Genomic DNA, 24,692 nt, shown 5'->3' with positions numbered 1-24,692 from the left:
TATTCACATCCCATGTCACATCTCAGTATAGCACACCCCTGGGTAACCAATCAATTCTGTTTTTAAAAACATCTATAAGTCGATTTTTGAGGAGTGAAGGGGGGGGAGAGAAAGGGGTGGGAGTAGGGGAGGGGAGGGGATGGAAGGGGAGAGGGTCAAGGGAGAGGGAAGGAGGAGGGGGAGGGAAGAGGAGAGGGCCGATGGAGGGGGAGGAAAGAGGGGAGGGTCGAGGGAGAGGAGAAGGGGAATAGTTCTGCAGTTTATAGGAAGGAATGCATTGTTTAAAATAAAATTGTAGTTAATTCTACAGGATTTTAAAACCATAATTAGTTAACTGTAGATGCCAGTAGTAGAGGCCAGTTCCATTTCCTGTCATCCTGTGAGAGTGCCTATTGTAAAGTGTGTCAGTTGTTAAGCACTTTCATAATAAAAATGGAGCATAAATTCATGTTGATAAGCAAAACAGTCTCAATCTAAAATTATTTTCCTGCAGTTAAAAGATAAATTAGAAAATTATTGTCTTGCTAATGATAATTTTGACCTTAATTATTGCAGAAGGTGTCCTAATAGTGTCTATGAATTCAAGAACTGTGGAAGCCTTTGTGAATATTGATGTTTTTCTTAAATGCCGTGTGTCTGGTTACAAGGCCAGTGAAATTAACCTTAGAAGGGTTGGAGTTCAGTGGTTCTTTCAAAAATTTGGCTCTTCTGACAGACAAGTAGTATAACAGTTCAATGGAGGCAAGCATTCGCCATACAGAAAAGGAGCTGAAATATTTGGCAACGAATTGAAGAAGGAAATTGCTTCTCTTTTTCTTCCACTTGTGCAAATTAATGAAGAAGGAGATTATACCTGCACTGTTTCTATTAACTCAGAGAATGGAGAAGGAAAATCTTCCATGACTGTTACAGGTAAGAATAATAAAGCATGAATTCTGCCCCTTTTTATGCAAACTGTCGAATTACTGCTGCAGCATATTTGATCAAGGAAGGTATTCACCGATATTTATGCGTGTAGTTGCAAGCAGTTTAATGGTACCACTATAAATTTGAAATAACAGTCAGTTTTAAAGTTTTGAGGGCTTTATGCATGGTCACATAGCTGGAGCGACATGATGGCATAGCGGTTAGAGCAACACTTTGTAGTGTGCCAGCTGTAAGATCAGGGTTCAAATCCCACCACTGTTTGTAATGACGCAAAGACGAGGAAATCTGCAGACGCTGGAAATTCAAGCAACAAACACAAAAAATGCTGTTGAACGCAGCAGGCCAGGCAGCATCTATAGGAAGAGGTACAGTCGACATTTCGGGCTGAGACCCTTCATCAGGACTAACTGAAAGAAGAGTTAATAAGAGATTTGAAAGTGGGGGGGAGGGGGAGATCCAAAATGATAGGAGAAGACAGGAGGAGGAGGGATGGAGCTGAGAGCTGGAAAGTTGATTGGCAAAAGGGATACCAGGCTGGGGGAAGGAGAGGATCATGGGACGGGAGGCCTAGGGAGAAAGAAAGGGGGAGGGGAGCACCAGAGGATGGGCAAGGAGTTATAGTGAGAGGGACAGAGGGAGAAAAAAAAAGAGAAAAAAGGGGGAAATAAATAAGGGATCGGGTACGAAGGAGAGGTGGGGCATTAATGGAAGCTAGGGAAGTCAGTGTTCATGCCATCAGGTTGGAGGCTACCCTGATGGACTATAACGTGTTGTTCATCCAACCTGAGTGTGGCTTCATCTTGACAGTAGAGGAGGCCATGGATAGACATATCAGAATGGGAATGGGATGTGGAATTAAAATGTGTGGCCACTGGGAGATACTGCTTTCTCTGGCGGACAGAGCGTAGGTGTTGTAATGAATTTGTATGTTCTCTCTAGTTTCCTCCCACATTTCAAAGACTAGGATTAGGATTAGCGAGTTATAAACATGCCACATTGGCAACAGAAATGTGCCGACACTTGCAGGCTGCCCAGCACAATCCTCGCTGATTTGATTTGATGCGAGTGATGCATTTCACTCTATGTTTCAATGTATGTACAAGTGACAAATAAAGCTAATCTTTATAATCCTTCAACTAAATCAGCAGTGTTAAACCAATGTGTTGCCATAGTTGCAATTTTGGAACGTTATTAATAAATAACACTGGTGGTGAAATTTATAATATAATATAGTGATGTACAGAGCATCTGGACAAGGTGATGTCCTCTGATTTTTATATGCTGTCAATTAGAATTCTGTCAACAAGGTACATTTTCAAACAGTATTTTGCCATTTATTTTACTTATAAACTTCTTAATATAGTTGCAGATTATCTCCAAAATGAGATTTTGGAAATGCTGTTGCAAGATGGCTTCTAAAACATAAAATTCTTTCTCTACTGCAAATAAAATAAATCGTGTCTTGCTCTATCATAATTATATGAATACCTCTATTCATGAGTGTGGAAGGAACAAACCTGTCAATAGATATTGAAATCTGGTGCTCGAGCGTGTCTCAGGTGTACTCAGCTTTAAGATGATGGCCAGCCCAGTGATAAGATGATGTTTAATATTCATGCTCAACTTCATATTACCATTTACTTGTTTGGTATTTTGTGCATTAAACTATGGAATGGCAAAATCACAAGTTTGTGTTCTGAGAGTAGAGACGTGATTAACCCACATCTTTTCACTTTAATGATCAGGAAAAGCTATCTTCAACTGTGAACATTTTAACGTGTGCAGTAATTGTTTGACTCAATAGATGCAAAATGTATGTAATATTAAATTGTGACTATCTATTATATTTTTACAGCCAAACCAATTGTGACATTATCTTCAACTGCCATCACAATTGAGAACGGTACTGAAAAATCAGCAAACTGTGACAGTACCGGTTTTTATCCCAAGGCAATTGAGATGAGCTAGTTAAAGAAATCTAGAGATGGAGAAGAAAAGGATCCCCAATTAAAAATAATGATGGAACCTACAGTGTTTCTAGTCGTATGAGGTTACGGCCATCGCTCCAAGATAATTCTAATGTTTACATATGCTTTGTGAGACACAGATCACTTCGTAATGGTGAAAAGTTGGAAACCACTCTGAGTGTAAAAGGTAAGTGTTGAGCTTACTTTATGTGCACATTAAGTTTGTAAAGGAAAATATAGGCATAAGGTGAAGGCTAACATGCTGTTATGAGACTTTATTACTTTGTTCATGGGATGTGGACATTAACGATAATGTTGACAAGTTTTGCCCATCCCAATTTGTCCCTGGACTGAGAGGATAGTTAAGATTCTACCAGATTGCTAGATCTGGAATTATGAATAGATAAGCATGGCACATTTCTTTATCCCAAGGATATTTACAAAACATACAAATGCAGTTTCATGCTTCCATTAGCAGCTTTTGTAATCACAAGGTTTTAACTAGAAATTGAAAGATATTGTTTTAGTATACATGTTTGGAGAACAAAACAATAATAAAAACCTTCGAACTGGAAGTTTATAACAAAAAAACTTGTAAGGTACTAATTGTGGGGATGTTTTTTTTTTAGTAGAGGCCAGAAAAAATTAAGATATGAAATTTGGGTGGCTGGGAGGTCAGGAGTGAAGGGTGAAAAGTTCAAGGGGAACATGAGAGGAAACTTCTTCACTCAGCGTGACAGTGTGGAATGAAATGCCACCATGCACAAGTAGTGCATGCAAGCTTGATTTCAGTGTTTAAGAGAAGTTTGGATAGTTACATGGATTGTACGGATATGGAGGGCTATGGTCCTGGTCTTGGTCAATGTGAGTAGGCAGTTTAAATGATTCAGCATGGACGAGATGAGAATTATGTCCTATTTCTGTGCTGTACTTTTTCTATGACCCTGTAAAATGTAGCTACAGACAAAATTCATCAAATGCATTTGAGAGAGTTGTCGGAATCAAGTCATTTTTGAACTAACTGGGATATTAGTTGTTTTGGTTCTAGTCTTGTGTAGTGAGACATTGCTAATTAACAGACTCATATTGAAGGATTCTTTAAAGGATAGTGGACTTGTTTAGAGGGCACATAAAAAGAGTTTGCAGGGTTTGGAAGCTCATATAAGCCAGACCAGGTAATTTCTTCTTGTGAAGGGAATAATGGGTTTTGCTCATTTTGTACATTTATGAAAGTTATTTTGTACTGTGATTTTAAAAAATATAATATTCTAAAGCTTATGTAAAGTCAAGAAATGCTTAAATTATCAATGGCAAAGGAAGATAAATTAATGTTAACGCAATTCTGAAGAATCTCCAACCCTAAGATTAACCATTGTTTTTGAATAAATTAAAAATATATAAATATTCATTATTAAAGCTTTTTTTTACAGAGCCAGAAGTTGTTGTGCCAGGGGGAATAATAGCTAGCAGTGTATTTGCTAGTGTACTGATATGTTCACTGATCATGATCATTGGATTTGTGATGTATCTGCGATATTTCAGAAAAGGTAAGATATGCTTCAGTACATCAGAAACATGAATATTTAACTCCTTTTCTGTGTCTCACACATTTATTCGAATGCACTACATTGCCTTAAGTGCATCTTACTGAACAGGTAATTCTTAGCTGATCCCTGGGAAAGCATTTGTTTAAAATGTATTTCTTTGTGATGAGTCGTTAATTCACCTTCTAGGCATTGCAGTTACTCCTTCACTACTTGCAGTATTTAGGCATGGAAACCTATTAAGATAGGTATATTTGATTAAGAATCTTAAAGTTTAAATTAAATTTGATCTGAAAATAATTTTTACTAGAAAGTAAAATTCAGACTTCTTCATGTCATGAAACACTACATTTGGTATTGTGCATTAGCCACTTTGTGTTTACTTAGGAATATTTCAATTTAAAGCTACAAAGTCTATACAACAAATACATGTGAAATAAAAAGGATACATTCCTGGCCCGTTTTCATTATTTTACCTTTTAGAAACAAGGTTGATTAAAATCTATTATGTTTTATGCTGTATAGTTAGGTTTATGTGTCACTTTTAAGCTTGTTACCTCCATTGGCTGTTGTTTACACAGTTCTGGAATTTGCTCTCTGAATGTATTTGCCTTCCTTCTTTATGATACTTCTTAAGAGCCATGAATTTGCCCAAGATTTAGCCACTATCCGTAAAACCACAGAACATAAGAGCAGAATTATGGCCCATCAGGTTTGCTCCGCTATCTTATCATGGCTGATCCATTTCCCTCTCAGCCCCATTGTCCTGACTTCTCCACGTAACATTTATGCCTTGACTAATCAAGAAACTATCAGCCTCTACCTGAAAACACCAAATGACCTGGCCTCCACAGGCATCTGTGGCAAGGAATTCCACAGATTTACCACTCCCTGGCTAAAGATATTCTTCATCTCTGTTCTAAACAGACGTCCCTCTGATCTGAGGCTGTGCCTTCTGGTCCTAGACTCCCTCAGCACAAGAAACATCCTCTCCACATCCACTCTATCTAGGCCTTTCAACATTCAATGGATTTCAATTATACCTTTCATACAATAAGCCTGTCATTCCCAGAATCAATCTTGTGAACCTCCTCTGAAATCTCTGCAATGTCAGTACATCCTTTCTTAAAACGATACTTCAAGTGGAGACTCATCTGTGCCGTGTCAATCATCAGCATTACATCCTTGCCTTTATATTCTAGTCCTCTCAAGATGAATGCTAACATTGCATTTGCCTTCCTCACCACCAATTCAAACTGCAAATTAACCTTCAGGGAATCCTGCACAAGGACTCCCAAGTCCCTTTTCACCTTGGAATTTTGAATTTTCTCCTCGTTTAGAAAATTGTCTACTCCTTTATTCCTTCTACCAAAGTGCATGAGCATACACCTCCCTACACTATATTCCATCTGCCACTTTCTTGCCTATTCTTCCAATCTGCAGTCCATCTGCATTCTCCCTGCTTCCTCATCACTATCTGTCCCTCCACCTATCTTCATATCATCCACAACCATGGCCACAAAGCATCAATTCCATCTTCCAATCGTTAATGTACAGCATAAAAAGAAGCGGTAACAACACCAACACTTGCAGAACACTGCTAATCACCAGCAGCCAATCAAAAAAAAAACTCCCAATTAGCCAGTGCTCTAACCATGTCTTTCCTGTAATACTTTGGGCTTTTATCTTGATAAGCAATGTCATGTGTGGCACCTTGTCAAAGGCCTTCAGAAAACCCAAGTACACAAGATCCACTGATTCTGCTTTGTTTATCCTATTTGTTATTTTCTCAAAGAATTCCTACAGATTTGTCAGGCAAGATTTTCCCTTAAAGAAAACAAGCTGACGTTGGCCTATTTTATCATGTGTCTCAAGGTACCCCGAAACTACATCCTTAACAATCAACTCCAACATCTTCCCAAATACCGAGGTCAGGCTCACTGGCCTATAGTTTCCTTTCTTCTGCCACTCTCCCTTCTTCAAGAGTGGAGTGACGTTTGCGATTTTCCAGTCCGCTGGAACTATGCCAAAATCTATTGCTTCTTGAAAGATCGTTACTAATGCCACAATCGTTTAAGCTACTCTTTCAGGACTCTTTGGGTGTAGTGCAGCTGGTGCAAGGGTCTGAACCACCTTCAGACATTTCAGATTTTTAAGCAGCTTCTCCCTAGTAATAGCAACTGCACTCGCTTCTGCCTCCTGATGATCTCAAATTTCTGGCGTAGCCTAGTGTCTTCCACAGTTAAGACTGATACAAAATACTTATTTGGTTCATCCACTATTTGCTTGTCCCTCATTACTACCTCTCCAGCATCATTATCCAGTGGTCCAATATCTACTCTCAGCTCTTTTTTACTCTGTACATATCTGAAAAAAGAGAGGGAAAGCTCTGATTTCAAACCGCCACTGCCTTTGCGGCCATACCCACTTATGGGAAAGGCTTTGGGAGTAAACCCTGAGGACAAATCCAGAGCTGGACTCTCACAGGCAGTCCGACGTTGCTTTCAACCTCGCTCTGGCAATTCCTGCGACGTCACTGGTGCCAAGTTGTATCGGCCCTTGCCCTTCCCTTGGACAACCTTGGTGGTGTGGAGAGGGGGACTTGTTGCTTGGGCAACTGCTGGTCTTTCATACAAACTTGCCCAAGCCTGCACCCTGGAGAGACTGAAGCAAGACTTTCCGGACACAGATCCATGATCTCGCGAGACTAACAGATGCCATCCAATATCTGAAAAATCTTTGGTTTTGTCTTTGATGTAGCTTACCTTAATATTTCATCCTTTTGCTCCATATGTCCCTTTTCATTGCTTTCTGTTGCTTTTTAAAAGCTTCCCAATCCTCTAACTTCCCACTAATTTTTGTTTTATTATATGTCCTATTTTGCTTTTTTTTTTGTTGCCTTTGACTCCCTTGTCAGCCGTCTTTAAGTTATCCTCCCTTTAGAATACTACATCGTTAGCATGTATCTATTCCTGCACCTTCCCAATTGCTCCCAGAAACTCCAGCTATTGCTGCTCTGTAGTCATCCCTGTGACTGTCCGCTTCCAATCAACTTTGGCTCCTTGCTTATGTCGCTGTAATTCCTTTTTACTCCTCTTTAATACTGATACGTCTGACTTTAACTTCTCCCTCTCAAATTGCAGGGTGAATTCAATCACATTATCACTGCCTCCCTAGGGTTCCTTTAGTTTAAGCTTTGCACAAGATTGAAATTTAAGTTAAAATCCTAGATTTGATAAAATGGATAATTTCCAAGCTGAGGCTGAGCAAGTATATCAAGGCATCATATTCAATAATTTTAATGTAAAGCATTCATGAATATTTTTAAATAGACTATCTGTTAAATTCCTTATTTCAGTTTTTAGAAATATTAGGTCTGGAAAGCAAAAATATTTCAGAATGAATTATGAGTAATTTGTGGGAACCTGTTTGCTAAATTTCTTCAAGTGGCTTTGTTACAGAGATAGTACTCATTGTAAATGTGGGTGTGGACATGGCAATTTGTTGAAAGTGTGATGAGATCTGATTAGTCAAATGGTGAAGAAAAGTGGATTCCTATAAAGGAAGGTGGCTTTCACTTGATGATACTTGAGTGAATACCTTCCAAACTTTTGATCTCACTGGTTTGTCTATATTGTTTGGGCTCAATCCACTAAAGCATGCCTGTTTACCTGCAATAAATTTGTCTCTATTTTGCTATCTCTCTCTCCCCTTTTGGAAGCTTGTTCCTTAAGACTTGGCTTGCATGAGCCTGATCTCTCTGTCAACTGATATTTCTCACACACCGCCCGATTTTATTTTTTTGTTTGTGTCTATCTTTTCTTGACTCTTGTGGTGTGTTATCTTGTGCATTAATAGCCTCTGCATTTCCAGTTCTCCTGTCCTTCTATCCTGGCATTTCTCACTGCTTTGGCTTCATCTTTGTCTCTGATCTACTTGTGGGTCAATTTTTATATTGTTTTTAAACTTGGAGGTCACCATAATTGGGATAGACTCAATTGTTTCATACTTTTTTATTTAGTGCAATGTTAAACTATGCATTGTCTGGTGATACTTATGTGAGCAGATGTTTGGTGTAGTTATATGAATATTCTGATAGCTTTAAAGTAACAAAATTGCCTTGCAAAAAAGAATAACTTTTAAAAATATTTTTCTAGTACCTCCTACAGTTTCTGATATCAGCCAGCCTTCACGCATTGTACATTTGGAAGAAACTGTTCTGACTTGTCAGATATCTGGATATAAATCTTCAAATATTTCTATTCAATGGTTTCTACAAATAAATGGCGGAACAGAACATAGCATTTACCAGTGGACTTCTCCGTCTGAGAACTTGAAAGCACCTGAGGAGATCGATCAGCAGAGACTTACTTAAGATTATGAATGTCCAGTGGAAGCTTTTGCATTTGAGATGTCAGCTGTCACAAACAACAGGTGATGGTACCTCCAGTCTGAAGTGTGAAGTTATCTTCTGCCCTGATACTGAGAGAGATAATGAAGCTGTCCTTAAACTTCAAGTTTTGCATAGTAGCAATTTTAGAAAGCCTATTATTAAGACAATCACATTGAAAGTTGAAGGAAGTAAGTAAGAAAACAATGAAAATAACTGAATATTTATCATTAGTTAAATTACTTCATTATAGAATGGTTTCAGAAGAGCGAAAAATTGAATGATCATGACTGGATCGGTATCTTTGTCCTCTCTTTTTTGCACTACTTTTGAATTTCACAATGCATAGTATGCCAGTGATATTAAACATAATTCTGATTAGAAAATTACAATGAACACATAAAGTTACAAATTTCTCCATCCACTTGTTTATTCTTAACCGCTTTGTCAGCACTGCACTACCAGTGTTTAATTTCAGAATCAGGCTTATTATCTCCGGCATATTCATGAAATAAAAAGTACTGCAAGTTACAAAATAAACAAATGGAGCAAAAGACGAGTGAGGAAGTAGTATTCATGAGTTTGTGTTCTATTGAGAAATCTGATGGCAGAGAGAAAGAAGCTGTTCCTAAACCATGGAGCATGGGTCTTCAGGCTCCTTTACCTGATCCCCGATGATCGTAATGTGAAGAGGTCATGTCCCAGATGGTGAGAGTCCTTAATGATTGATGCTGCCTTTCTGAGGCACTATTCCTTTTGAAGATTTCCTCAGCGATGAGGAGGGTTATCCCCGCAAAGAAACTGGCTGGATCTCTTTCGGAGGCATTGGAGGCTCCATGTCAGGTTGTTATGCAACCAGTGAGAATGCTCTATACAGTATGTGTAGAAATTTGCAAGTCTTTGGTGGCATACTGAACCTTCTCAGACTCCTAATGAAGAAGAGTCACTGATATTCCTTCTTTATGATTACAACAATGTGTTGGGCCCAAGATAGACCCTCTGACTTGTTGAAACCCAGGACCATGAAGCTGCCCACCCTTTCCACCAGTGACTGTTCAATGAGGACCAGTGCGTGTTCCCTCGACTTCCCCTTCCTGAAGGCTACAATCAGTTCCTTCGTCTTGCTGATGTTTTGTGCAAAGTTGTTGTTGTGACTGCACTCAACCAACCAATCCATCTCACTCATGTACACTTCCTTTTCAACATCTGAGTTTCTGCCCTCAACAGTGATACTAAATTTAGAGATAACATTTGAGCTGTACCTAGTCACAGTCATAAGTGTAGATGGATTAGAGCGGTGGGCTAAGCACATATAGTTGAGGTATGCCTGTGTTGATTGTCTGCAAGAAGGAAATGCTATTACATAGAACATTACAGCACTTGGCAGGCTCTTCAGTCCATCATGTGTTGTGACAATGTTTTAAATTACTCTTAAGATCAATCTAAGCCTTCCCTCATATATAGCCCTCCATTTTTCTGTCATCCATTTTATTACAATATGCACTGACTGGTATCCCAACAAGGACTAGTGTCACCCGATTTGGTGGACAGGTATACTTGGATTTTGAGAGGCTTTCTGTAGGTACTGTACTAAACAAGCAATTATTACATAAAATTACAGCACACAGGATTGGAAGCAATGTTTATCTATGAATTGTGAATTATGTAATAGAGAGGGGGAAAAAGAGTGCAGGTCACTTTTGGGCTTGGAGGCTCCGACTATTGCAGTGTTCTAGTGATCAATCCTGGGGCATCAGATGTTTATAATTTAATATCTCCTCCTCCTGACAGTCTACACAGGTGCACCTCAAGAGTGTGTGCTTAGCCCACTGCTCGTCTCCCCCCACACTCATGACAGCCTGGCTAGGTACAGTTGAAGTGTAATCTATAATTCACTGCTGACACTATTGTTGTGGGCAGCCATCCAACATTTGTTATGCCTGCACAGTACTGCGGCTACAAAGCAACAAATGTCTTGACTTGTATCAATGATAATAAGTCTGATTCTAATTTATATCAGAATGAGGGGGCCCAGTGCAATATATCCATAATTAGCTGTTGAAACAAAGCTGGAGGTGGCAGTGTGAGTTGTTAGGAAGGTACAGAATGGCCTCTGCTAGATATAGCATAGGCTAAGTGAAAGAGAAAGGACATAACAGATGGAATATAATACAGAAAAATATGAAGTCATCCATTTTAGAAAAAATAGGAATGCAGAGTTTTTAAAAGATGAGAGATTCAAAGGTCTAGTGTTGCTCAGTTTCTAGTTCAGCAATTATGGTGGAGATGATATACTCACATTGATATTCTGTTTTTGATGTCATTTGAATTCAGTTCTATTTTGCAAAATATGTAACTAAGCCAAGTACAATTCTATGGGCCAGATTTTCTCAGTGAACTGATGAGAATGATTGTGGAAAGCTTGATAAAAGGGAGGATACAGATATCCAGTTGCATTGTTTCCTGACTGAGCTGACTTTAAATAAATCCTCAACAACATAAACTCAGCATTTTGCAAATACTCAGAACAGCAAGAGAGAATTAGAGAGAGGCAAAGGGAATTAAATTTCTGTACTTTGCAACTATCAGTCTAACATGTTGTAGACACTCAAATTGCATTGCAAACTGTAGGTAAGAATAGCATTGAATTCAACTACTGTCTATTCAGTTCATTCCAAAAAGCAACATTACCTAATACAGGTTTCCCCCGCTATCCAAAAGTAGAGCACTCCTATGAAACTTTTCGTAAGCTGAAATGGTGTAAAGTGAAGAAGCAATTGCCATTAATTTATCTGGGAAAAATTTTTTGAGTGTTCTTAGACCAAAAAGTAACCTAGCAAATCATACCAAATAACACACAAAACCTAAAATAACACTAACATACAGTAGTTTTTTCAATATATTGCAGTTTCGTCACAGTTAAACACTTGCTTATACGAATAACCACCTTCTGTAATTATTTTCTTCAGTTCTTCTGGGAACTTTTCGGCAACTTCAGCTCTCTCCAGTAACCTTTCAGCTATGAAGCTGCCCTCACCTCAAAAACTGATCAAACCACCCATGACTACCTTTAAATTCCACTTTTGCAATACTTTCATCACCATCGTACAGTGCTTTCTGTTTCAGTGTATTAAAAAGACTGACTGATTTCAACGCACGCACAATGTCTTTCTTTCGTTCACCATGATCGAAACGCTGAATTGCATCCAGTTTTATGCTAAGCATAACACCCTTACGAGCTCTCTTAGGCTTTTCTGATACATTAGGACACATCTTGCTAACAGATGCACAAAATCAATAGAGATAAAGCACAGATGCTCACAGACACAGTTCAAAACTATGGCGGCTTGATGCTGAGATGCTGAGTGTAGTTCCCAGGGAAGGAGCTTGGCAATTCCACTCTCGCTGCTTGGAGTGCGCGCTGCCTCTAAAACAGCTTGCTGCAAAACAAACGCTGAACGCTATTTTCACTTTTTGCCTTTTTTCGTAAAAGTGAAAATCCTCTTCAGATTTCTATAGTTTCTATGGTTCTATATATGGTCCGGGTGCAGGCCAGTGGGACTAGGCAGAAAATGGTTCGGCACAGCCAAGAAGGGCCAAAAGGCCTGTTTCTGTGCTGTAGTTTCTATGGTTCTATGGTTCTTTCGGTTAGTGAAAACAGGTGCTAATATAGGTCTTTCGTAAAAGCGAAGTGGCATAAAGCAAACTTTTGAAAAGCAGGGGATACCTGTATATTTTTTATGTCTGTAAACTGTTGCATATGTTATCTTTCTTATGTCCTTTTGTGCAGGATAGTATCATACTCCTCATTTGCAAGTAGGAGGGAGATGATGATAACTGCCATGTACTCAGATTAATCCCCAATTAATTTGTTGGATGAATCCTTTTTAAGAGCGGCAGTTTCATTTGTGTACTACAATTTGATTCTAGGCTCTGGAGAACAGAAGTTTGTAAGGGATATAGTAAAAGAGCTATAGTATTGAATAAAGGTTTTGTATATGTAAGTTAGCAGTAACTTTTTAGCCCTATATTTAGGGCCATGTACAATATGTTAGAGTAACAGATTTTTTGAAGTTGTTGGATCTTCACTCATGTTTTCTCTTTGTCTTTTGACTTTTTTGTATTACTATATCCTTTTTTAAAATTTGCAGTCTTTTTTGTAGTTAAATCTTATAAGCCTGAAGTACTCGGCAGTAAATTTTAACAGAAAGGTGCAGCTTCTGTTAAAATTGCTGCATTTTTATTTATACTCTATTTGCAACAGATTTTAAAAAACTGAAGGTTTATTTATCTAATTAATAAATAAACCTCTCAGTTTATTTTATCTTTTGCAAAATAAGACAATGTTGTGTGCTGACGACATTAAGTATTCTATCCTTTTTTTTTCTCAATAAAAAAAAGTTGCACCGAAGATGACAGACATTCTAGTACGTCCTTGCATCATTCATGAAGATTTGATTGCATTGTCCTGGATTTAAACCAAGACCACTGCTTATCACTTGGTACCAGAAGCAGAATGACAAATTGAAAGAAATTGTGAAATATGTGCCATGAGTTCAAGGATTTTTGCTGGGAACGAAACAAACCTTCCCAAATATTCCCACACCCTAAATGAAGTGAAATATGAAGACCATACTTACAGTATCTTAAGTGTTCTTGCTTTTATACCAACCATTCAGTAAGACCATGACACAGAGTATACTTGTGAAGCTGAACATCTGTCCACAGGTTCAAAAATACTGAAGGGTGTTACACTAAGCATAAAAGGTACAGTCGGAATGTATTAGTTCATATTTGCGTATCATGTTTTACTATTGTTTTAACTACGATATTTAGGTTATCTTGGAATCAGCCCAGAAAGAACTTCTACAGGTTTAAACATATTAATTTGAGCACTAATGCCAAATTCTTTGTTTTACAGTCAAATAATTTATTGTTCTTGTGGTATGATTGGTTTTAAGATATTAAGGAAGAAATCACATGCAATGACCTCTAGTTTGTGCTGACAAAAACATAAAGCTATATCTTAAGATCTCGGTGAAGGTATAGGGATAAAGTATTGACTTGGTAATAATTAAAATATGAAATCATTATATCAGTTATTCATTTATTGATTATTTCTGACAAATGTTTTAGCGTGCCCTCTGTTTTAATGTAAAATTCAACTTCACTTTTATTCTGCTGTGTTTCTGATTTTCTTATCATTTGCCACCCTTGTTATTACATTAACAGAACTGTTGGAATGTGTGAGTTGCAGAGAAATGCTTCCAAAGGCTCTTAATTGTTCCATAACTAGAATATGCTAAAGAATCTGATAGGTTTTGAGGTGAATGGTAGGGGACCAAGGTATTACAGAGCCTTAGAAGCTTCTGAAGCAAGTTCCATAACGTATACAAGTTAAGTGGCTGAAGTCCTGACTGCCAATGACACTGCTGTCTGGAAATGAAAAGTAATTATTATTGGTGAAGGAACAAAAGTTAAGGTGCAGGTAATAGTTTTAAATAAGCTAATTTTTACTAAATGCAGGAATCAGAGGTAGGCCACAAATCATTGCGGTAGTTGAGGCTAGAATTATTGTCTCTCAGTGAAAGATGAAGATAGAGCTTTGGATGTTGTTTACATGGATTTTACTTAGACATTTGATAAGGTCCCTCAGAGGAAGTTCATTGAAGAGATATAAATACATGGGATCCATGGTGAATTGGTCATTTGGATTCTGAATTTATTTGCCCCTAGAAGAGAGAGGGTAGCAGTAGACAGGACCTATTCTTGCTGGATGTCTGTGACTAGTATTCGTATGGATCCATACTAGAGACCTCTGTTATTTGCCAAATACAAAAATGACCTGGATGAAAATGTAGATTGGTGGGTAAGGAAGTTTGTAGATGATATGCAGATTGGCAGTGTTTTGGTTAAAATAGAAGACTAGCAAAGGATTCAGTGGAATATAGATCAGTTGCAAATGGAGTTTATCTTCGGCCAAATGTGAAGTGTTTCAATTTGAAAATTCAAATGCAAAGGAGGAGGGCACTGTAGCAAGACCCTTCTGGAGTGGTGCTGGAGGGCTGGAAAATCATAAATATCACTCCACACTTTAAAAAGAAGGGAGGTAAAACTGTGAAATTATAGGCCAGTAAGCTTGACTTCAGGGGTTGGCATGATGTTACAATGGATTAGTTTTGTTGGGCATTTGACGATGAAATTTGATTGGCACAAGATTGTGGAGTGGAAGGCATATTCCCATTCTGTACTGTTTCTGGTTAGACTATACTTAGCTTGTTAAAATTATCTTGTACCTTGTTACAGGCCTACAACTCCACTTATTTTCATAACAGTACCCACAGGTGCTCTCTTTGGGTCATTAATAAGGCTTTATTATGTTTACGTGTACCACTTGAGTAGCCTTCCTTTGGTCAGGAGTCTCAACAACATAATTCAAAGAGTCAATTTTCTTAATTATCTGGTATGGTCCATGAAACTGCGCTTGGAGGGGGTTGGTCAAAAAGAGGAACAAGACCAAGACTTTATCTCCAACATAAAACACCTGTTCCCTCACTTTCCTATCATACCAGTATTTCATTTTAATTTGAGAGTTCTGCAAATTCTGCTTTGCAAGGGTCGCAAGCCTTGTTAAGCCTATCTCAAAACTCCAAAACATAATCCAGCACACTGACACATACCTTCGGATCAGACCACTGTTCTCTGAGCAAGCAAAGGTCCTCTGGGCCTGTGACCAAAAACAAGCTCAATCACACTAAATCCCAATGATTCTTGAATTGAGTCTCAAACAGCAAAGAGAAGTAAGCATATACCTTCATCCCAGTCCCTGTTATTCTCATAACAGTAGGTTTTAATCATTGTCTTTAGAGTGGAATAGAACCGTTCTAAGGCTCCTTGGGACACCGGGTGGTATGCAGATGACACAATTTGTTTAGCCCCCAGTTCAGAAACTATTTGCTGGAATACTCCCAATGTAAAGTTACTTCCCTGGTTGGACTGAATTTCTCTGGGCAAACCAACCGTAGTCAAAAACTTGATGAGAGCCTTCACCACCATTTTAGCCCTAATATTTCGAAGAGGAACTGCCTCGGGGAACCTAGAAACGGCACACATTATAGTTAACACATACTGATGGCCAGCTGCAAGTTTTGGCAGTGGGCCAACACAATCCACTATGACTCGGGAAAATGATTCACCAAAAGTACCAAGAATCAACAGAGCAGAAAGCTCAAGAAGGGATCGTACAGTATGGCCAAGTGATATAGGAATTGATATGGGAGGTCAGGGGGGTAATGAATTAAAAGTATTGTATATGAGTGCACGGAGTATAAGAAATAAAGTGGATGAGCTTGAGGCACAGTTGGAAATTGGTAAGTATGATGTTGTGGGAATAACAGAGACATGGCTTCAAGTGGACAGGGCCTGGGAAATGAATATTCAAGTGTATACATCCTATCGAAAGGACAGACTGATGGGCAGAGGGGGTGGGGTGGCTCTGTGGTGAGAAATGATATTCAGTCCCTTGCGAGGGGGGGGACATAGAATCAGGAGACGTAGAGTCAGTATGGATAGAACTGAGAAATTCTAAGAGTAGAAAGACCCTAATGGGAGTTATCTACAGGCCCCCAAACAGTAGTCTGGATATAGGGTGTAAGCTGAATCAAGAGTTAAAATTGACATGTCGCAAAGGTAATGCTACAGTTGTTATGGGGGACTTCAACATGCAGGTAGACTGGAGGAATCAGGTTGGTGCTGGACCCAAAGAAAGGGAGTTTGTGGAGTCCCTCCGAGATGGATTTTTAGAACAGCTTGTACTGGAGCCTACCAGAGAGAACACAATTCTAGATTTAGTGTTGTGCAATGAACCGGATTTGATCAGGGACCTCGAGGTAAAGGGGTCATTAGGAGGTAGTGACCATAATATGATAAGTTTTAATCTACAATTTGAGAGGGAGAAGGGAAACTCGGAAGTATCAGTATTACAGTCGAACAGAGGAACCTATGGTGCTATGAGGGAGGAGTTGGCCAAAGTTCAATGGAACAATACCCTAGCAGGGATGACAGTGGACCAGCAATGGCAAGTGTTTCTGGGAATAATGCAGAAGGTGCAGGATCAGTTTGTTCCAAAGAGGAAGAAAGATCCTAAGGGGAGTAAGGGGAGGCCATGGCTGACAAGGGAAGTAATGGACAGCATAAAAATAAAAGAGAAGTATAACATAGCAAAGACGAGTGGGAAGCCGGAGGATTGGGAAACTTTTAAAGAGCAACAGAAGGTAACTAAAAAGGCAATACGCGGAGAAAAAATGAGGTACAAAGGTAAACTAGCCAAGAATATAAAGGAGGAGAGTAAAAGCTTCTTTAGGTATGTGAAAAGGAAAAAAATAATTAAGACCAAAATTGGGCCCTTGAAGACAGAAGCGGGTGAACTTATTATGGGGAACAAGGAAATGGCAGACGAGTTGAACAGGTACTTTGGATCTGTCTTCACTAACAATCTCCCAGATGTAATAATGGCCAAAAGACCTAGGGTAATGGATGAATTGAAGGAAATCTATATTAGGCAGGAATTGGTGTTGGATAGGCTGTTGGGTCTGAAGGCTGATAAGTCCCCGGGACCTGATGATCTGCATCCCAGGGTACTTAAGGAGGTGGCTTCAGAAATCATGGATGCATTGGTAATCATTTTCCAATGTTCTATAGATTCAGGATCAGTTCCTGTGGATTGGAGGGTGGCTAATGTTGTCCCTCTCTTCAAGAAGGAAGGAAGAGAGATAACAGGGAATTATAGACCAGTTAGCCTGCCGTCAGTGGTGGGAAAGATGCTGGAGTCAATTATAAAAGATGAAATTACAACACATCTGGATAGTAGTAACAGGATTGGTTCAAGTCAGCATGGATTTACGAAGGAAAAATCATGCTTGATTAATCTTCTGGAATTTTTTGAGGATGTAACTATGAAAATGGACAAGGGAGAGCCAGTGGATGTAGTGTACCTGGACTTTCAGAAAGCCTTCGATAAAGTCCCACATAGGAGATTAGTGGGCAAAATTAGGGCACATGGTATTGGGGGCAGAGTACTGACGTGGATTGAAAATTGGCTGGCTGACAGGAAACAAAGAGTAGCGATTAATGGGTCCCTTTCGGAATGGCAGGCGGTGACCAGTGGGGTACCGCAGGGTTCAGTGCTGGGACCACAGCTGTTTACAATATATATTAATGATTTAGATGAGGGAATTAAAAGTAACATTAGCAAATTTGCCGATGACACAAAGCTGGGAGGCAGTGTGAAATGTGAGGAGGATGTTATGAGAATGCAGGGTGACTTGGACAGGCTGGGTGGGTGGGCAGATGCATGGCAGATGCAGTTTAATGTGGATAAATGTGAAGTTATCCACTTTGGTGGTAAGAACGGGAAGGCAGATTATTATCTAAATGGAGTCAAGTTAGGAAAAGGGGAAACACAACGAGATCTAGGTGTTCTTGTACATCAGTCACTGAAAACAAGCATGCAAGTACAGCAGGCAGTGAAAAAAGCTAATGGCACGCTGGCCTTCATAACAAGGAGAATTGAGTATAAGAGCAAAGAGGTCCTTCTGCAGCTGTACAGGGCCCTGGTGAGACCACACCTGGAGTACTGTGTGCAGTTTTGGTCTCCAGATTTGAGGAAGGACATTCTTGCTATTGAGGGAGTGCAGTGTAGGTTCACAAGGTTAATTCCCGGGATGGCAGGACTGTCATATGTTGAAAGATTGGAGCGACTGGGCTTGTATACTCTGGAATTTAGAAGGCTGAGAGGGGATCTTATTGAAATATATAAGATTATTAAGGGATTGGACATGCTGGAGGCAAGAAGCATGTTCCCGCTGATGGGTGAGTCCAGAACCAGAGGCCACAGTTTAAGAATTAAGGGTAGGCCATTTAGAACAGAGTTGAGGAAAAACTTTTTCACCCAGAGAGTGGTGGATGTATGGAATGCTCTGCCCCAGAAGGCTGTGGAGGCCAAGTCTCTGGATGCTTTCAAGAAAGAGATGGATAGAGCTCTTAAAGATTGCAGAATCATAGGTTATGGGGATAAGGCAGGTACTGGATACTGACAGTGGATGATCAGCCATGATCACAGTGAATGGCAGTGCTGGCTCGAAGGGCCGAATGGCCTACTCCTGCACCTATTGTCTATTGTCTATTGTTTAAAAGCAGGTATTGGCTGAAGTGGAGCTTTTGGGATGGCCTGGTTAGGTTTTGCCACCACCTGGCATGTATGGCAAATTTTGCAATAATTCACAGTATCTTTCCTCACGTTGGGCCAATAAAATTCCCTCATAATCCTGTGAACTGTCTTCTTTATCCCAAAAGGTCCACCTAAAGGGATATTATGGGCCAGGTTTAAAATTTCAGCTTTGTAAACTTTTGGAACCACTACCTGGTGCACAATAGCCCAATCCTCACTTGCGGGCACAGTGTTTGGTCTCCACTTCCTCATTAACACCCCATCTTTAAGGTGGTATCCCACTGACTCTTTCTGAATTTCATCATCAGAGAGGGCTGTCTCCTTTAAAGCCAGAATTTCAGGATCTCGATTCTGTTCCTTTATAAATTCCTTTCTAGATAAGGACAAGCATTTCTCATGAGCCTTACTACCTTCTAAGTCCTATTGGAATAGGGAAGGTAGAAAAGTCTCTGATAAATCATAATGGGCATCAGCAGACATTTTAGACATGCTTTAAGTTACTGCCCATGTGGGGTAAACATCAGTATCCATGGGTGAGTCTTCAGCAGCAGCAGGCTTGCTCATTAGCTGAACTGCTGGATAAACATCCCCACCTGCAAGGTCATTGCCGAGTAATACATCAACATTATCTATCGGTAATTCAGATCATACCCCTATCATGACTGGCCTTGGTACCAAGTCACATTTCAAAACTATGTTATGCAAAGGTACAGTCTCAGTCCCAGTCCCCTTTCCAATACCTTTGATAATATTCACTTCACCAGTCTCTGTCTCAGCACCGAATTCCAAAACATTCTTTAATATCAGTGACTGAAAAGCCCCAGTATCTCGCCAGATTCTCACTGGAACCGGGGTTGACCCCTCCTTCACAGACACACATCCATTTGAAATAAACTGCTCAAGTCCCTCTTGAACGGTGTCAGACCCCTTCTTCCTCAGCAGTGCCTTAACCGGCTGAACACAAGCATTTGGGGTTGTCGCCTTTTCTTTTTCCTTATCCCTTTTTTGAGGCAAAACAAATAGCTGCCACATAACCGGGCTTCTTACAATAGTAATACGTTAAACTGGGAAATTTTCCCCTCAACTGCTTTCCTTCCTCCTTACTTTTGTCACTAATCCCCAGCTTACTTTCTGGTTTAGCCAGTGGGTTATCTCTGTTACCCTTTTGGTAAGTCCTATTTGGAAAAAACTTAACCTTATGAGTTAAGGCATACTCGTCTGCTAACCGAGCAGACTCTGACAGTGTCGCTGCCGCTTTCTCATCTAAATATGTCCTTATACCATCAGGGACACAACCTTTAAACTGTTCAATCAATATCAACTCTTCCATGTTGTCAATATTCTCACTTGCCCCTTTCGAGGTACACCAACGATCAAAGTACACCTGCATCTCGTGGGCAAACTCTAAGGACATGCGGTCCCAAGGCTTCCTCAAATTTTGGAACCTTTGCCTGTACGTCTCCAGAAACAACTCATAAGTACAGCACCTTTCACTGTATCATAATCATTTGCATCTACAACAGACAACGCCGAATACACTCATTGAGCCTTCCCCTTAAGCACACTTTGTAACAGGACAGCCCACTGATCTCTTGGTCACTTCAGATTTATGGAAACTTTTTCAAAATGTATCGACTTCTGTTTCCTCAAATGGAGGTACCAACTTAATTTCTTGGCAAACATTAAACGGTGCCGCCTGTTCATTACCTCGGCGTGACACTTGACCTCCTTGCTGCAATATCTCCCTCTCAAACACCCTCTGTCGTTCTGCCTCCTCTCTCTGTTTGTCTGCCTCCTCTCTCTCGAGTCATTTTAATTGTAATTCACGCCCATCTTTAATTTTTCCAACTGAAGCTGAATCTCCGCCTCAGCAAATTTACCTTCAGCAAACATTTCCAACACATCCTCATTAAGCTTTCCCTAGGTTATAAAATACTCCGCTATTACCGTCTGCATCTGAGTCTTTCACATTCTAGTATTCACCTTAAGCCTGAACTTGTGAGCGATTCCCAACAGCATATCCCTCGTAGCATCATCCAACGCTTCAGGGGCTGGTTCCCTTAGAAACTTATCAATACTAGCCTCCATTTCTGCTGTTTTTCCACACAATCAAATCAAAAGGGATTTTCCCCAATCAATTCAAATAAGCCCCCAAACAATTTGTTCAAATCCCGGATGCAGGCCCCAAATTTGTTACGTACCCCGTGATGGGTTAAAGAACCAGCAGAAATGGAAAACACCTTGGAGTCTGGTATTGCTGTTAACTAATGCTCATTTATTATATATATATATATATATATATATATATATATATATATATATATATATATATATATATATATATATATATATGTGTGTGTGTGTGTGGAAATATATAAAAGCCAAGCTTCTTCAAGCTTAGGAGGTAAATGGATACAGTCTTATGGTGATGGGTAAATGAAATCAGTTCAGTTTGTGGTATTGAGTTGAGTAGCGTTGGAGAGAGGGAGGTGTTGAGATTGACCGAGTGATGCCGTCGATTCTTCCCGTTGTCCTCCGAAACTTCCAAGTTAGACAGAATTGACCAGCTTAAGAACCCTGTCTTCAAGTGATAGTCTCCCAACCCAGGCAAAGGTTAGAAACACGGGTAGACTCCACAGGGTCGCTCTTTCACGCACTAATAATCACAGATCGGTCCCTCACGATCGATCCTCAGTCCCACACTTGTGGGCACCTGAACAGGATAGTAGTAACTTCACCACACCTTATTGCGTTTGTGTGTCCTGTGAAACTGGCAATTACGCTAGATTAAATGCTGTTGTGCTGAACACCAGCAGTCCATCAAGTAGCTCCTCCCTTCTCTCTGTAAGAACTCCAAAGCTGGCAGTGTCCTTGTAGAAATCCCAAACAAACTGTGAGCAGTCTTCGCCCCTCTCTCTCTCAGGAACAGGTTGTTTGTGCTGGATAGCTGCACACTTTCTCTCTCTTTTTAAAAGCACAGTCCGTAATGAATAACTCAGGATATCGTCACATTATTAACGTGTGAATTCCAGCATGACAGACACCAAGAAAACTAGCTGTAAATTGGTTAAATTGGGTGAGTAAATGTTTTAGTTGTTAACACTTTTTATTTTGCAATATTCCAATAGCCATTAGAGAACATAAATGGATACATGCAAGAGCTTTTGTTAAATTATTGTTAGTGGTATGGATAATCTATCAGGTTCATTCAGATATACATTCCAGTTCTAGCTCCATGGCTGGCCAAACTGGAAAAACTAACTTTGGACAAACAATTTAAGATTGGCCACTTGTTACGGGATCAGAAAATTGTCTTTTCACTCGAAGTTTTTATTTTCACAACTTGAAATCTTGTCAGACATCTCAGTGAGTTTTTTGCTTGAAGAAAGCAGAAATGTATATGGATATGGACGCAATCTTTGAGGGTCAAAATCCAATCCCAGGCAGGCTGCTCAGATGATGGCTAGAATAAGTTTTTTGTGGTAGATTCTGGTGCCAACTTCCATACCTGAACATGCTTGTAATCACTTCAGGCCTTCATTTTAAAACAAGATCACTTCCCTTCTCTTCCACAAGGCAATGAATACTGACTCTGTTGTAAAGAATCTTGCCAAGAATGCATCCCACACTTTCATCTGATATGTATTCATGACATCTGCATTAACAACTAAACTCCTTTATTGCTGTACGTCTCTTCTCTAGTGAATGGGATGGAGGGAATGAGTGTGGTTCAGATCCTGAAATGCTGACAAGTCAAGACGAGTAAACTAGCATGTGAGCCACTGTGTTGAGAATAGCTAGAAAGGAGAAGCATAGCCCAGATGAGTGTGTTTAGAGTGGATGTGATATTTTTCGTATAAAGATATCATTGCCTGGAAAGAGCGCAAAGCAGATTTATGAGAATGTTGCCAGGACTCAAGGGGGTGAGTTATAGGGAGAGGCTGAGCAGGCTAGGACTTTATTTGTTGGAGTATCGGAGGCTGAGAGGTGATCCTAGAGGTGTATAATATCATATGGGGCACAGTCAGGATGAATGCATGTATCTTTTTTCCCATCAAAGGGAATGGAAAAACTAGAGACCATTGGTTTAAGTTGAGATGAGAAATCTGATATTAAAAGTGACCCAGAACTACTTCAAGCGAAATAGCATACAACATATTTAGCATCTAATTGAAGAGCTATGTTCCTGCGAAAATCAAAGTAACATGGTATAAAAGTGGAATGATGGATAAACAGGTCATCGTGAGATTGCAGAAGATTACAATTACAAGCATAAAGTTTACACCAGCAAAAACAGATCATGGAAGTTGTATCAAATATAAGGTCAGTTATAGGGAGAGGGTGAGCAGGCTGGCACTTTATTGTTGGAGTATCAGTGACTGAGAGGTGATCTTAGAGGTGTATAATATCATATCAGGCATAGTTAAGATGAATGCACAAATCTTTTTCCCACCAAAGGGAATTGAAAATTAGGGAGTATAAGTTAAGTGTGAGAGGAGAAACATTTTGAAGGGACCTGAGGCAGAGAATGATACATAGTATATCAAATAAGCTGCCAGAGGAAGTGTTGGAGCAGGTAAAATAATAACATCTAAAAGACATTTGAACAGGTACATGGATAGTGTTGCAGGGATATACATTCCATGTGGGCAGATGTGTCTAACTTCCGGCATCTTGGTCAGTGTTGATGAATTGAGACAAAGCCCTGTTCCTCTGCTGTATGATTCCATGATTCTATGCCATGACAGCAAATATTTCATCTGGATGATATTCCATATCCACCCAACTGCAGTAGTTCAGGTGGCAAATGGTGATTTAGTGTAAACATTTAAATTTGTAAGAATTAAAATAAGGACTTTGCGAATGCAGTGATATATATTGACTTACATAGTTCTTTATTTTTGAAATGCCTTTAAGCTTCTCACATTTATTGTAAATTCTCTTTTTCAGCAGATGTATGGGAGAAGGTTTCAGAAATAAAGTGCCTCTCAAAAAGTCCTAAAATTGGTCAACCAGTAACTCTTTCTTGTGATGTTAAAGGATGTGCCCTCAAGGAGGCTCATATCATCTGGTACAGAGATGCTTATCCTTTTGATGAAAAGGAGTTTGTTACAAACAAGCCATTTCAAAATGCTAGCGGTTTCACCACTGAACTAACTTATACACCAAAACCAAATGATAAACAACACATCCAAGTTCAAATTGAATTTAATTTGGAAGAACATATGAAACAGTATGACTTGATATTAATTTGAATTTATGTAGTATTTTCTGGAAGAGTGAGCATGGAATCTTTTTTAATAGGAGACAGCACTTCACTTATAACTGAGAATAAAATAATTTACTGTCAACTTCATTGTTCTTTTGCAGTTTACCATCCAGTATCCATTCACCATTCTGATTGGTAAATTAATCCACTTTAGTTAACATACTGTTTATTTAAGTCACAAAAGTTGCATAATTGTGAGGCAGACAGTGATTTAGTTATAGGTGTAAGGAGAAATTAATTGAGGATGGCAGATGTGTCCCAAGAGCTCGTGTACAATAGGAGTTGTCTGATCTGACACATTAAGCCACTATGATGTAATTGTGTCGATCTGCTGGACAAATCCATTGAATCATTTATTACAGTTAAG

The sequence above is a fragment of the Mobula birostris genome, chromosome 11 (assembly GCF_030028105.1).
Source record: "Mobula birostris isolate sMobBir1 chromosome 11, sMobBir1.hap1, whole genome shotgun sequence".
Classification (NCBI taxonomy): Eukaryota; Metazoa; Chordata; class Chondrichthyes; order Myliobatiformes; family Myliobatidae; genus Mobula; species Mobula birostris.
The sequence above is the reverse complement of the archived record's forward strand: the minus strand, read 5'-3'. Positions refer to the sequence as shown.